This window comes from Rutidosis leptorrhynchoides, chromosome 6, assembly GCF_046630445.1.
Source record: "Rutidosis leptorrhynchoides isolate AG116_Rl617_1_P2 chromosome 6, CSIRO_AGI_Rlap_v1, whole genome shotgun sequence".
NCBI classification, from domain to species: Eukaryota; Viridiplantae; Streptophyta; class Magnoliopsida; order Asterales; family Asteraceae; genus Rutidosis; species Rutidosis leptorrhynchoides.
Window position 1 is genome coordinate 87,071,087 of NC_092338.1, and position 14,100 is coordinate 87,085,186.

The following is a 14,100-nucleotide window of genomic DNA, read 5'->3' on the forward strand; positions in this document are numbered from 1 at the left end:
TTCCCACCCCTTGCTCCTATTGGATCCCCATACTTCTAAATCACCCAATGCATAACCTTTTCACTGAATTCGACCATGTCTTAGTACGACAACTTCGTCTAATGCGGGACACCATGACCTACCACCCTCCAGTTAACGATGCACCCGACTATTTTTCTTTTCTAGCCTCTCAGAACCCTGATCGGAGAGCCACCTTCACACTAGCTGACATGAGACGATTCTTGGGAATTCCCGCCCGTGCTCAATACGATATTTTCCCTTCAGAAAATGCAATGCTTGCTGCCGTACATCAACTTGGATACGAAGGAGAGTTGACAAAGATAAGGGAGTTCAAAAAGAAACGAATGGAACAACGATGGGCTGTCCTATATACTCTCATCAATCGTTGCTTCAATCCAATGCAAACTGGAACCGATCACATCACTGTATTCTTGTTAAAAATCTTCTATGGCATTGTGTTCCTGCCATCTGCTGACTTTAGTCGTGTCATATGGGAACGCATGATAGAAATCCACTCAGCACCTCTCATATCATACATTCAATTCCCAAGATTCTATTCCTTAATTCTTGGAGCAGTAATTGATGTCAGCAACCAGACTCCAGATCCCATACCTAGAGATCGTGTTGAACCACTTGTAGAGCATCCGTTCATAGAGTTCATTCAAAAGAGAATAGGATCACAGAATGTGCCAGCTCAACTTATTCCAGTGCATTTACTAAATCTTGGACCTCGTGATGATCCAAGAATTACTGCTTATATGAGACAGATAGGACATGATGTGATCACAATCAAATCTGACGATGAAGATGATTTCGATGAAGTTATGTTTGTTGATGTCAAAGAGGAAGTAGAAACCGATATCGATATACCTGAAGAAGTGGTTACCTCTGCCGAAACTTCTCTTGCCATGGTGGTGTACACAAGTTCAGACATCGAACCTATCACCTCCCAGTCTGAAACTATCATCACATCCACTCCACAGCTTATCATACCAAAATCCGAAGAAGAAGAGGAAGAGTTCTTCAGAAACTTGAAACCCCAGCCTACCGCGGTCATTGAAGGAGCATTCACCAAAGAAAATTACGTAAACTTAGAAGCTCCGGATAAGGAAGAGCTAAATGAATTTGATCGGTTTGTCACTCAGGAATACACCGGTGAACCTGCACCAAGGTTTCCCAAACCAACAGCTCCACCACCTCCTGATCAATCCACGTTATCCGATCCTCAACATGGAGAATTCAACAAACACAGATCACTTCCAATCAATCTTGGTGAACCTCAATCTGAAGAAGTTTTACAGGGCTGTTGGCTAGAGGAACAAGCTTATAGGATCTTCGTAAGTGAAGATAAACTCAAAAATGTGCCAGTAGCTGAAAGGTTCAAACCAATCGGATGCTATGATTTTCTCAATGACAAAGAAAAGTTGATAATGTATCGTTACCAAATGCGGGTTTATAAGAACTGGAATGAGTTTGATATAGAAGAACAGAAAGAAAATCCAATTATCATCATAAATAGTGTGCTCTGCAGGTCATTGTCTAAGAGAGTGTATACTGCATTTTTTAGAGTGATTCGTTCAAACGACCAAGAGTACAAGTTCTCGGAATATGATCTAATTGAACTTAATCCGGTTGATGTGTTGTTTCTGTACAATTGGTTGAGAAACAAAATAAGAAAGACTTGGGTTATCGAAACGGCAATCGAAAGGGTGAGAAGGTTCATGAAAGATAGAATCAAACAGGCTTCTCAATATGATCTGCAGTTAGGTGTCGAGTCTATTCGAAAGAAGATTCTGCTCTCCGCACCAAATCAAACCATCGGCGATCTGGATTTATCTTCTTTTAGGATTTGCTATTGCTTAGATACCCCTGAAGAAGGTTTCATATTTCGCAACAAGATCAAAAAGCCAATTTTCATCCGTAAATCAGAGCTGCCAAAATACTCTGACGGGACTCTCAAGCGTGCACTAAAGTATTTCGACATATGCAAGCGAACAGAAAACATTGGGAACTATCAAAAGCTGATGACAAACGAGATGGCAAATCACATCAATGAACTTCTTGAATTCAGGCTGTACATGAGGCAGTTTGACACTTCGCTGGGAATCAACCGAAAGAAAAACTACTTCACAGGGTCACAATATGTTCCAAGGTTCGAATACAAAATCACCAGCCTCAAAGAGTTCATCATTCCCAAACACTATGAAAGGAATTACACACCAGGAAGTGAAGTGATCAAAGCGTTGAAAGCTGAGGAAGAAGCAAAGAAAAAGGCCTCAGAAGGTGCCAGTCAAAGCTGATGATTCGGTGATGATATTTTTTGAAAACCGCACGCCAAGGGGGAGATTGTTGACATATGTTTATGTAATAGATTTGTGGCGCACGGTTTTATTATTACTTTGTAATGAATTTACTGTATTTACCATGGTAACTTGTAACTCTTGTAACTTAGGAGGTTGTCATATATAAACAACCTCCTCACTTGTTAATGAATAAGTTATCCATTTTGCATATTACATATTTTATCTTTTCTCTCTAGTGTTCTTGATAACTAATACTTCCAACCCACTAACCATCCATCAAAACCGTAGATCTAAGCTTCATTTGGGACTAACATGACCGATGAACTATTATGGCCAAAAACCAGATAGGTCTCAAATAAATCCAGGACAAAGGACAATTAACCCGGGTAACAATTAATTAAAATCAAAACGTCAAACATCATGGTTACGGAGTTTAAATAAGCATAACTGTTTTATTTCATATTTCATCGTACCTTTATTTACTGTCATTTTAATTACTGCAATTTATTTTATCGCAATTTAAATTCTGTCATTTATATTATCGTCATTTATCTTTACGCTTAAAATATAAAATCGACAAACCGGTCATTAAACGGTAAAAACCCCCCCTTTTATATATTATTATATATAATTATATATATTTTGTACAAATATAGTTGTTTAAAAAATAATGTAAAATAAGCCAGCTTCCTGTGGAATGAACCGAACTTACTAAAAACTATACTACTCTATGATTAGGTACACTGCCTATAGTGTTGTAGCAAGGTTTAGGTATATCCACTCTATAAATAAATAAATAACTTGTGTAAAATTGTATCATATTTAATAGTATTTTCCTTGTAAAAATATAACTATTTTGTATACACCTCTACGCACATCAGTGAGGATATTTCTGCTTCATCTGATCCTCTTGCTTCCAAGTAAACTCAGGTCCTCGTTTAGCATTCCAATGGACTCGGACGATTGGAATCCTGTTGCATTTCAAGGTCTTGACCTCACGGTCCATAATTTGAACAGGTTCCTCCACGAAGTGGAGTTTGTCATCAATCGTAAGCTCATCAAGAGGTATGACAAGTTCTGGTTCAGCAAGACATTTCTTCAGATTTGACACGTAGAAAGTGGGATGAATTGAGCTCAATTGAGTCGGAATATCCAAACGGTAAGCAACGGGTCCAACACGCTCCAAGATTTCGAAAGGACCAGTATATCGCGGATTTAGCTTCCCACACTTTCCGAAATGGATTACACCTTTCCAAGGTGCGACTTTCAATATTACGCGGTCACCTACTTGAAATTCGAGATCTTTATGTTTAAGGTCGGCATAGTTCTTTTGACGATCACGGGCCGTCTTGAGCCTTGTTTGGATTTGAACGATCTTCTCGGTTGTTTCATGGACGAGTCCGGGTCCGGTGATTTGCTTTTCACCTACTTCGGCCCAACAAATAGGAGAACGACATTTGTGGCCATATAAAGCTTCGAAAGGTGCGGCCTTAATGCTCGCATGATAGCTATTGTTGTAAGAGATTTCGACTAGAGGCAAATGCTTCTCCCAAGCTTTCCAGAAATCAATAACACAAGCTCGTAACATGTCCTCCAAGGTTTGAATCATGCGTTCACTTTGTCTATCGGTTTGCGGGTGATACGCGGTACTCATATCTAAACGTGTTCCCAAAGCTTCTTGTAAAGAACACCAAAATCTAGAAGCAAAACGGGCATTTCGGTCAGAAATAATCGATAAGGGTACACCGTGACGAGATACAATTTCCTTTATGTACAGCTGCGCCAGTTTCTCCATTGTATCGGTTTCCTTCATGCCTAGGAAGTGAGCAGATTTGGTAAGACGGTCAATAATAACCCAGATGGTATCATATCCGCCTACCGTCTTTGGTAGTTTCGTGATGAAGTCCATCGTTATTCCTTCCCACTTCCATTGCGAGATTTCGGGTTGCTGAAGTAACCCGGATGGCCTCTTGTGACGACCCGGAAATTTCCGACCAAATTTAAACTTATTCTTCATATGATTTCGACACGATAAGCAAAGTCTGTAATGTTAAGTCTTAAAATTTTGAATTGCTCTATTTCATTTATTTAACCTCGACCAGTTTCGACGGTTCACGAACAATTAATTTTAAATAAATGTGTATATATAATAACTCGAAATAGTAATTTTATAATTAAGCATTAACAGTATTTTATTTTTTTCATATTCTTACTTATAAATTATTATTCAGATGAAAACAAATTAGTTAAACATCAAGGTTCTTAAATTAGTACGAATCAGATTTGCAGATCTTTATTTGTTTATTTTTTTTCCTTTCTTTTTCTTTTTGGTTGAACAACTCTGTCCTTCTTGTCTAATTCTGTTACCAGTTCCTTTCAAACTATACAACATGATTATTAATATATGGTTATCATATAACTATTATTAATGATATATATATTATTACATTGCATATCGTGCATCTATAGATACATATCACCTATATGCTTGAGCAAACCACACACTCAAATACCTCACCCATTTCTTCCCTGCAAATCATCATCCAGGAATCACCTCTCGAATCACAATAATCATAACCAAATTCCGTCGTCAAATATGAACACCCATGTCACCACCATGGACGATCATTTTCATACACCCATCATAGAACACCACTCAAACCCGCTACTAAACTAGATCGATTTTTGATGTATTTACCTTTGAACATCGGCATGTATCACTATAATACTAAACCCATAATGATTGTATCGGTTTCCTTTCAAACCCTTTTTATGATCAACTAGTCACCATTTATCTCTCTCGTTTCCCTCTCTCTTTCCTGTTTACAGCCGGAATTCCCTTGAAAACAATCATCACTTTAGTGTTTTTCTATCTACGACGATCACCATCGAAAAACTATATTGTTCGCTACAGTAACCTATTGAGCTTCTTGTTTCTGTTTCACAACCGCAAACCATCACTGCAACCATCATTTTTACCTTCACCACTCAAACCCATCGTAACTACTGTTATATGCTTACGTATTCCTGTCGATCACCAAATGAAAACAAAACCCACTTGCAAGTCCACCACTCTTGTTCGTTTATATTAATAAACTAAAACCTTTTTAACTTTTGAGACTTGGAGCCTTATGCAAAAAGGGAAAAACATGTCGAGCAAATGAGGTATCCAAGGAAAGAAAAGTGTGGTTGCCAACTATATTTTTTTTTATTTAATAAACATCCACTTGGTAAATATTAAAATAAAATGGAACATCTACGAGATCTTTTACTTTCTTTTTGACCAACAACTAGTAATGCATGGGAATTGTTTATGAGTTGTAATAAAAAAAAACCTGTCAATAGACCAACCGATGGCCTTGACTATTTTACATTTTCTTGGGCCAAAAATCTGCTAATTATCAAGTGGGTCGATGAGTTTTAATGTTGGACTACGTTGTGTTTAGTGGGCTATGGAATCAATTTGTTTGGAGTCGTGATCTTGGTTTTTGGTAATTTGAGTTCATGAATTTTGCGGATGAAGATTGGATGAAAATGATAAACAGTTTAGTATATATTAAATGAATAAGCATGCGAGATATAACAATTAGTAACAAGCGGAGTAATGGTTGAGTCATGTGTTGGTGATAAGAGTGGTCATGGGTTCAATCCCGAGCTATGACATTTATTTCTTGTTAAGTTGTTTTAAAGGTATACTTCTTTTTATTATTATTATTATTATTATTATTATTATTATTATTATTATTATTATTATTATTATTATTATTATTATTATTATTATTATTATTATTATTATTATTATTATTATTATTATTATTATTATTATTATTATCATTATTATTATTTTTATGAAAATTTCTATTATTTTTATGAAAATTTTAATTATTATTATTATCATTCTTATTTTAACATTAAAATTATGATTTTTAACATTATTATTATTATTATTATTATTATTATTATTATTATTATTATTATTATTATTATTATTATTATTATTATTATTATTATTATTATTATCATTATTTTTATTACTAATAATACTATTATTATTATTATTATTATTATTATTATTATTATTATTATTATTATTATTATTACAACAAATATTATTTTTTTGAAAGATATAATTATTACGTATAACACAAATATAACTAATATTACAAACTATTATGTTTTAAATATATTAACTAATATATTATTATTAGATATCATATGTATATAATATAATCTATTATTTATTATAAGTATTAAAATAACTATATATAAGGATATTAATCATAATACATTATAAAATATATAAACTTAGTTGATTAATATTATGTGTTAATATATATATTTAATATAGGTTCGTGAATCCGAGGTCAACCCTACACTTATTAAATGACGTCATATGTATTTTTACTACAAAATACAGGATGGTGAGTTTCATTTGCTCCCTTTTACTCTTTACTTTTTTGGGCTGAGAATACATGCGCTGTTTTATAAATGTTTTACGAAATAGGCACAAGTACTAAAACTAATTCTATGTGGGTTTAAACCAGAAATATACCCTTAGCTTGGTAACATTAAACTAGTTGTCTATGTACGGTAGGCGCGAATCCTAAAGATAGATCTATTGGGCCTGACAAACCCCATCCTGACTATGGGATGCTTTAGTACTTCGAGGTTATTTTAAACATACCTGATCTGGTGTACTTCAGAGGGTAAAACATGAACGTTAAGGCTTGTTACCGGGTGCCTACAACTTATAGAATACTTTTATACACTTGCGAGAGTACATATATTTATAAACGGAAATCTTGTGGTCTATTAATATATTGAAATGATTGTTATGATAAACCTATGAACTCACCAACCTTTTTGGTTGACACCTTTAAGCATGTTTATTCTCAGGTATGAATTAAGTCTTTGGCTGTGCATTTGCTCATTTTAAGAACATTATTTAGAGTCGATCATCGCAATGGAACCTAATGTTGATGACTTCGTTCAGATGGATTAGGACGGGTTATTACAGGTGGTATCAGAGCGTTGGTCCTAGCGAACCAGGTCTTGCATTAGTGTGTCTAACTGATAGTTGTTAGGATGCATTAGCGAGTCTGGACTTCGACCTTAGCCGCATATTATAAGTTTTGCTTATCATTTCTTGTCGGAATATACTTGCTTATCATCCTTAAAGTCAAGACACGTCTTACTGCCTCTATTGCATAGACAGTGTATGGATAAACTCATATCTTAGCGTATCTGTTAAATCATATCTTAGCGTATCTATTACGATAGACTTTGCCTAATATCTTCCGTAAATTTCTCCGTAAATTATGGGAATCTAGTACTATATATATCTATGCATATGATGCATTGAGAATACCATCCAACTATCAATTGCTGTTACTAAACTCTTCATACCAAAAATATTTTCTGAGATCGCGTAAGATGGCCTCTACGAATCGACCAAATTCCTCTGACTCCGAAGACAGTGTGACAGGAGCACATCAACTAATCAACTACCGTGATTACTGGAGAAAATGGGGGTGGGTTCGCGACATACTCACTCTATGGAGAAGGGAAGAAAGTACTCCATATCATGAACCGAATCTACCACCTAACCTTGGAGTACTTGAACCGCTAACCGGCGAACCCGTTCGCAATACCGTTTATACCCTTTTTGCTAGAATTTTTCGTCTTGAGACTACCATTAACGGAACTAGAGAAGATATCCGACCTTTACCTCACACTGATAACCAACCAGGGATAGTAGAAGAAGTTAGAGAACTCCGAGCTCAAGTATTAACTTTAGAGAGCACGGTACACAATTTTCAAGCACCAGCAGTATCACCAACACCCGTAACATCACCAACTTCAGCACCAATGGTACCAGTACCACCAACAACCCAAGTTTCAACATCACACGCCTCAATATCTCATTCTGTACCTCGAGCATAATCATCATTCTACGCATCGTTCTATCTACTTTATCTTCATTCTACATATCATTCTACATCGATTATCTTCGCTCGACATGGCGATTATGTAATTTGTAAAGTTTTAGAGATTATGTAATCTAGTATTAACGATAAATCAAATGAGTTTAATATCTTATTGACTCATTAAATCCATGATTACATCTGAAGAAAATATATATGCAAGTATATTTTCATAAAGATTGTAATGAAAATTCTTTTGTACAAACTGTTAATGGTGAAAATATTTTAACGGGTAGGTAATACCCGAGGAATATTTAGATTTCACATTAATCAGTTACACGGTACATTCTTCGACTCTGATTCAACAGTCAGTCACTATCCTACTTGTATCCATAGATATACGTATTCGTTCACCACAGAATCCATTTTCGTTCAATTTCATATTTGGATTTTGACCTATCAAAATCCAACAAGTGGCATAATGAAGAAAACATCGGACAAAGTAAAATTTGTTAGAAACAAACGAACTAACTAATTGAAATATTGTTAAGAATCCACGCTAACTGTTCCTAGCTAACCGTTCCTAGCTAACTGGTTACATTTTATTTATCGCAATTTAATTATCGCAATTTACATTCTCGCAATTTTATTTAACGTCATTTAATTTCTGTATTTATTTTACGCACTTTAAATAACGGGACATGTATACAAGGTTTCGACATATCATATTGACCCATCTATATATTTATCTTGGAACAACCATAGACACTCTATATGCAAATGACGTAGTTAGCTATACAGGGTTGAGGTTGATTCCAAAATATATATATATATAATTTGAGTTGTGATCAATACTGAGACTGGTACACGGGTCACGATACGTATTAATTAATTCGAATGTTATATATTAAACTATATATGAACTATTGGACTATTGGACTATTGGACTACTAACTTTGGACAATTAAAATGAATTAAAATATTGATTATAATATATGAAATTAAATAATTCTTCAAGTTTGCCACTTGATTTCATCTTAAACCTCATTCGTATCTTGACGATTACAATTTGCGTTCAAACCTTTCATGATTCTTGAAAACATCTCAATCGAGAAGATGAACCAACCGCACTTCATCTACGGAAGAAAAGATCTATGCATATAGTTATGCACCTGAAAAACTCTTGGAACCTGAGTAAAGGTTTAACACGTATATGCGCTAGCTCCTTTGGCGATGTTACTACCGAAAATCACTTTGCAATCCTTTTCCAAAGTAGCCAATTTTGTCACAGCTTCAGCAAATCAACTTCGACTTTTCATTCGAATAAGTCTTATTATAACTTTGAAATATACGATTGGCTTTTCTCATCGTTACCGGAGAACACTTCATATTCCACCATATTACCATCAGCGTTTAATCATCTAAAAACACAATTCTCCTGAAATTATCTCGGTTTGATAACCGATGACCCAGATCCGTTAACCATGAAAATACTGACGAAGTAGCATGTTGTAGATGGTCTTAATGGCCAAGAGTTTGATGATAAAGAATGGAGTGATGGAAACACTCAATAGAAAATTTAGTACCGAAAAGCGAATTATGCGAAACTATGAAGGAAGCCGTGGACAAATCACAAAGACTAAGTTTGACTTCAAAGAATCCAAATGATTCAATGCCTGCTGAAGTTATTAGTGAATATCCTGCTCCTTACTCTAAATTCTTGCGGAAAATTTTTCTTCATCAACCTTCGAACTTGGAAATTCCAAAATTTCATCATAAATATCTTCGATATTTTTGAGGATATTTTCATAAATATTCTCGACCAAAATTATATACCTCTTCGTGATATATGTATTCCATTATATTGGAAACTTCTGTAAAAATCTAAGTACAAATTATGAATGAATTGTGGAGAAGTGTTGGGAATTGAAGCATGGGTTAGTATAATATAATGGCGCTTGGCCAACGTGATTATATTATAGTAAGTTATGCTGAGTTTCTAATGGGACGTGATGATTCACAGACTATAACATCATCATGTGCCATGTTACATAACTCTTTCATTCTACTTAACTTCTGAACATATTGAGAAAATGTATTCTTGATGGTTCTATCTTTCGTGATGTTGATAAATTTGAAAATCAAATCGTGCTATTACGTTCCTTCCTGCTTAGAACATTATGAGCAATCGAAACTTCATACCTATGAATTCTGGATCATTATTCGCTTGACTTGAAGTCGGGAAGAGAAAACAAGAGCATGAAGCTTCGAAATATAAAGGAAAATACAAAGCCAATCACAAACACATAAATTACAAACCGTGTATATCAATGTGAATAGCAAAATAAAGACACGGGAGAATTGGGAAGACAATAATCCCTAAGGCATAATAGAAGAAAACAGATTTCTCTGGAGGCAATTGAAAGAGAAGGATTATTGTTGTAATGACCAGAATAATGCTCAGAATTAAAACTGGATTAAGCATTTACACAATCCTTGGAAGAATAGACTGAGAAAGAAGTTATAGGGATGATGAAAATAAAGGGAACGGAAGAGGTTGATTTATAATGAAAATATCAGACAGAGTAATCGAGGCAGATCACCGTATTTAATTATAGAGATCTTAATCTTAATATTCGCCAAAGAATCAGATCTCTTAGATTTCGAAGATTTTCTCTAAATTCCTTGAATTCCGAAAATCCACTGTGACTACGTCAAAAGTTAAGAATCTATATTTTGTGACATCTTCAATCGTACGCTTCACATCATCGAATCGTTTTATCTGTATTAATTCATAATGATAAAACTCTATTTATCAACTCATAATAGTCACGAAAACATTTCTATTGTTAGTCATGACGACCTCACTCAAATTTCGGGATGAAATTTCTTTAACGGGTAGGTACTGTGATGACCCGGAAATTTCCGACCAAATTTAAACTTATTCTTCATATGATTTCGACACGATAAGCAAAGTCTGTAATGTTAAGTCTTAAAATTTTGAATTGCTCTATTTCATTTATTTAACCTCGACCAGTTTCGACGGTTCACGAACAATTAATTTTAAATAAATGTGTATATATAATAACTCGAAATAGTAATTTTATAATTAAGCATTAACAGTATTTTATTTTTTTTCATATTCTTACTTATAAATTATTATTCAGATGAAAACAAATTAGTTAAACATCAAGGTTCTTAAATTAGTACGAATCAGATTTGCAGATCTTTATTTGTTTATTTTTTTCCTTTCTTTTTTTTTGGTTGAACAACTCTGTCCTTCTTGTCTAATTCTGTTACCAGTTCCTTTCAAACTATACAACATGATTATTAATATATGGTTATCATATAACTATTATTAATGATATATATTATTACATTGCATATCGTGCATCTATAGATGCATATCACCTATATGCTTGAGCAAACCACACACTCAAATACCTCACCCATTTCTTCCCTGCAAATCATCATCCAGGAATCACCTCTCGAATCACAATAATCATAACCAAATTCCGTCGTCAAATATGAACACCCATGTCACCACCATGGACGATCATTTTCAAACACCCATCATAGAACACCACTCAAACCCGCTACTAAACTAGATCGATTTTTGATGTATTTACCTTTGAACATCGGCATGTATCACTATAATACTAAACCCATAATGATTGTATCGGTTTCCTTTCAAACCCTTTTTGTGATCAACTAGTCACCATTTATCTCTCTCTTTCCTGTTTACAGCCGGAATTCCCTTGAAAACAATCATCACTTTCGTGTCTTTCTATCTACGACGATCACCATCGAAAAACTATATTGTTCGCTACAGTAACCTGTTGAGCTTCTTGTTTCTGTTTCACCACCGCAAACCATCACTGCAACCATCATTTTTACCTTCACCACTCAAACCCATCGTAACTACTGTTATATGCTTACGTATTCCTGTCAATCACCAAATGAAAACAAAACCCACTTGCAAGTCCACCACTCTTGTTCGTTTATATTAATAAACTAAAACCTTTTTAACTTTTGAGACTTGGAACCTTATGCAAAAAGGGAAAAACATGTCGAGCAAATGAGGTATCCAAGGAAAGAAAAGTGTGGTTGCCAACTATATTTTTTTTTATTTAATAAACATCCACTTGGTAAATATTAAAATAAAATGGAACATCTACGAGATCTTTTACTTTCTTTTTGACCAACAACTAGTAATGCATGGGAATTGTTTATGAGTTGTAAAAAAAAAAAACTGTCAATAGACCAACCGATGGCCTTGACTATTTTACGTTTTCTTGGGCCAAAAATATGCTAATTATCAAGTGGGTCGATGAGTTTTAATGTTGGACTACGTTGTGTTTAGTGGGCTATGGAATCAATTTGTTTGGAGCCGTGATCTTGGTTTTTGGTAATTTGAGTTCATGAATTTTGCGGATGAAGATTGGATGAAAATGATAAACAGTTTAGTATATATTAAATGAATAAGCATGCGAGATATAACAATTAGTAACAAGCGGAGTAATGGTTGAGTCGTGTGTTGGTGATAAGAGTGGTCATGGGTTCAATCCCGAGCTATGACATTTATTTCTTGTTAAGTTGTTTTAAAGGTATACTTCTTTTTATTATTATTATTATTATTATCATTATTATTATTTTTATGAAAATTTCTATTATTTTTATGAAAATTTTAATTATTATTATTATCATTCTTATTTTAACATTAAAATTATGATTTTTAACATTATTATTATTATTATTATTATTATTATTATTATTATTATTACAACAAATATTATTTTTTTGAAAGATATAATTATTACGTATAACACAAATATAACTAATATTACAAACTATTATGTTTTAAATATATTAACCAATATATTATTATTAGATATCATATGTATATAATATAATTTATTATTTATTATAAGTATTAAAATAACTATATATAAGGATATTAATCATAATACATTATAAAATATATAAACTTAGTTGATTAATATTATGTGTTAATATATATACTTATTATAGGTTCGTGAATCCGAGGTCAACCCTACGCTTATTAAATGACGTCATATGTATTTTTACTACAAAATACAGGATGGTGAGTTTCATTTGCTCCCTTTTACTCTTTACTTTTTTGGGCTGAGAATACATGCGCTGTTTTATAAATGTTTTACGAAATAGGCACAAGTACTAAAACTAATTCTATGTGAGTTTAAACCAGAAATATACCCTTAGCTTGGTAACATTAAACTACTTGTCTATGTACGGTAGGCGCGAATCCTAAAGATAGATCTATTGGGCCTGACAAACCCCATCCTGACTATGGGATGCTTTAGTACTTCGAGGTTATTTTAAACACACCTGATCTGGTGTACTTCAGAGGGTAAAACATGAATGTTAAGGCTTGTTACCGGGTGCCTACAACTTATAGAATACTTTTATACACTTGCGAGTGTACATATATTTATAAACGGAAATCTTGTGGTCTATTAATATATTGAAATGATTGTTATGATAAACCTATGAACTCACCAACCTTTTTGGTTGACACCTTTAAGCATGTTTATTCTCAGGTACGAATTAAGTCTTTCGCTGTGCATTTGCTCATTTTAAGAACATTATTTGGAGTCGATCATCGCAATGAAACCTAATGTTGATGACTTCGTTCAGATGGATTAGGACGGGTTATTATACCTCTTATGTTCGGCTTTGATCTTGGAACAAGTTAAACACTTTCTAACATAAGTAGCAACATCTCTTTTAAGGTTTGGCCACCAATATTGTTCCTTGAGATCGTGGTACATCTTATCAGCTCCTGGATGAATCGAATACATTGACTTGTGGGCTTCATCTAGAATAAGGATCCG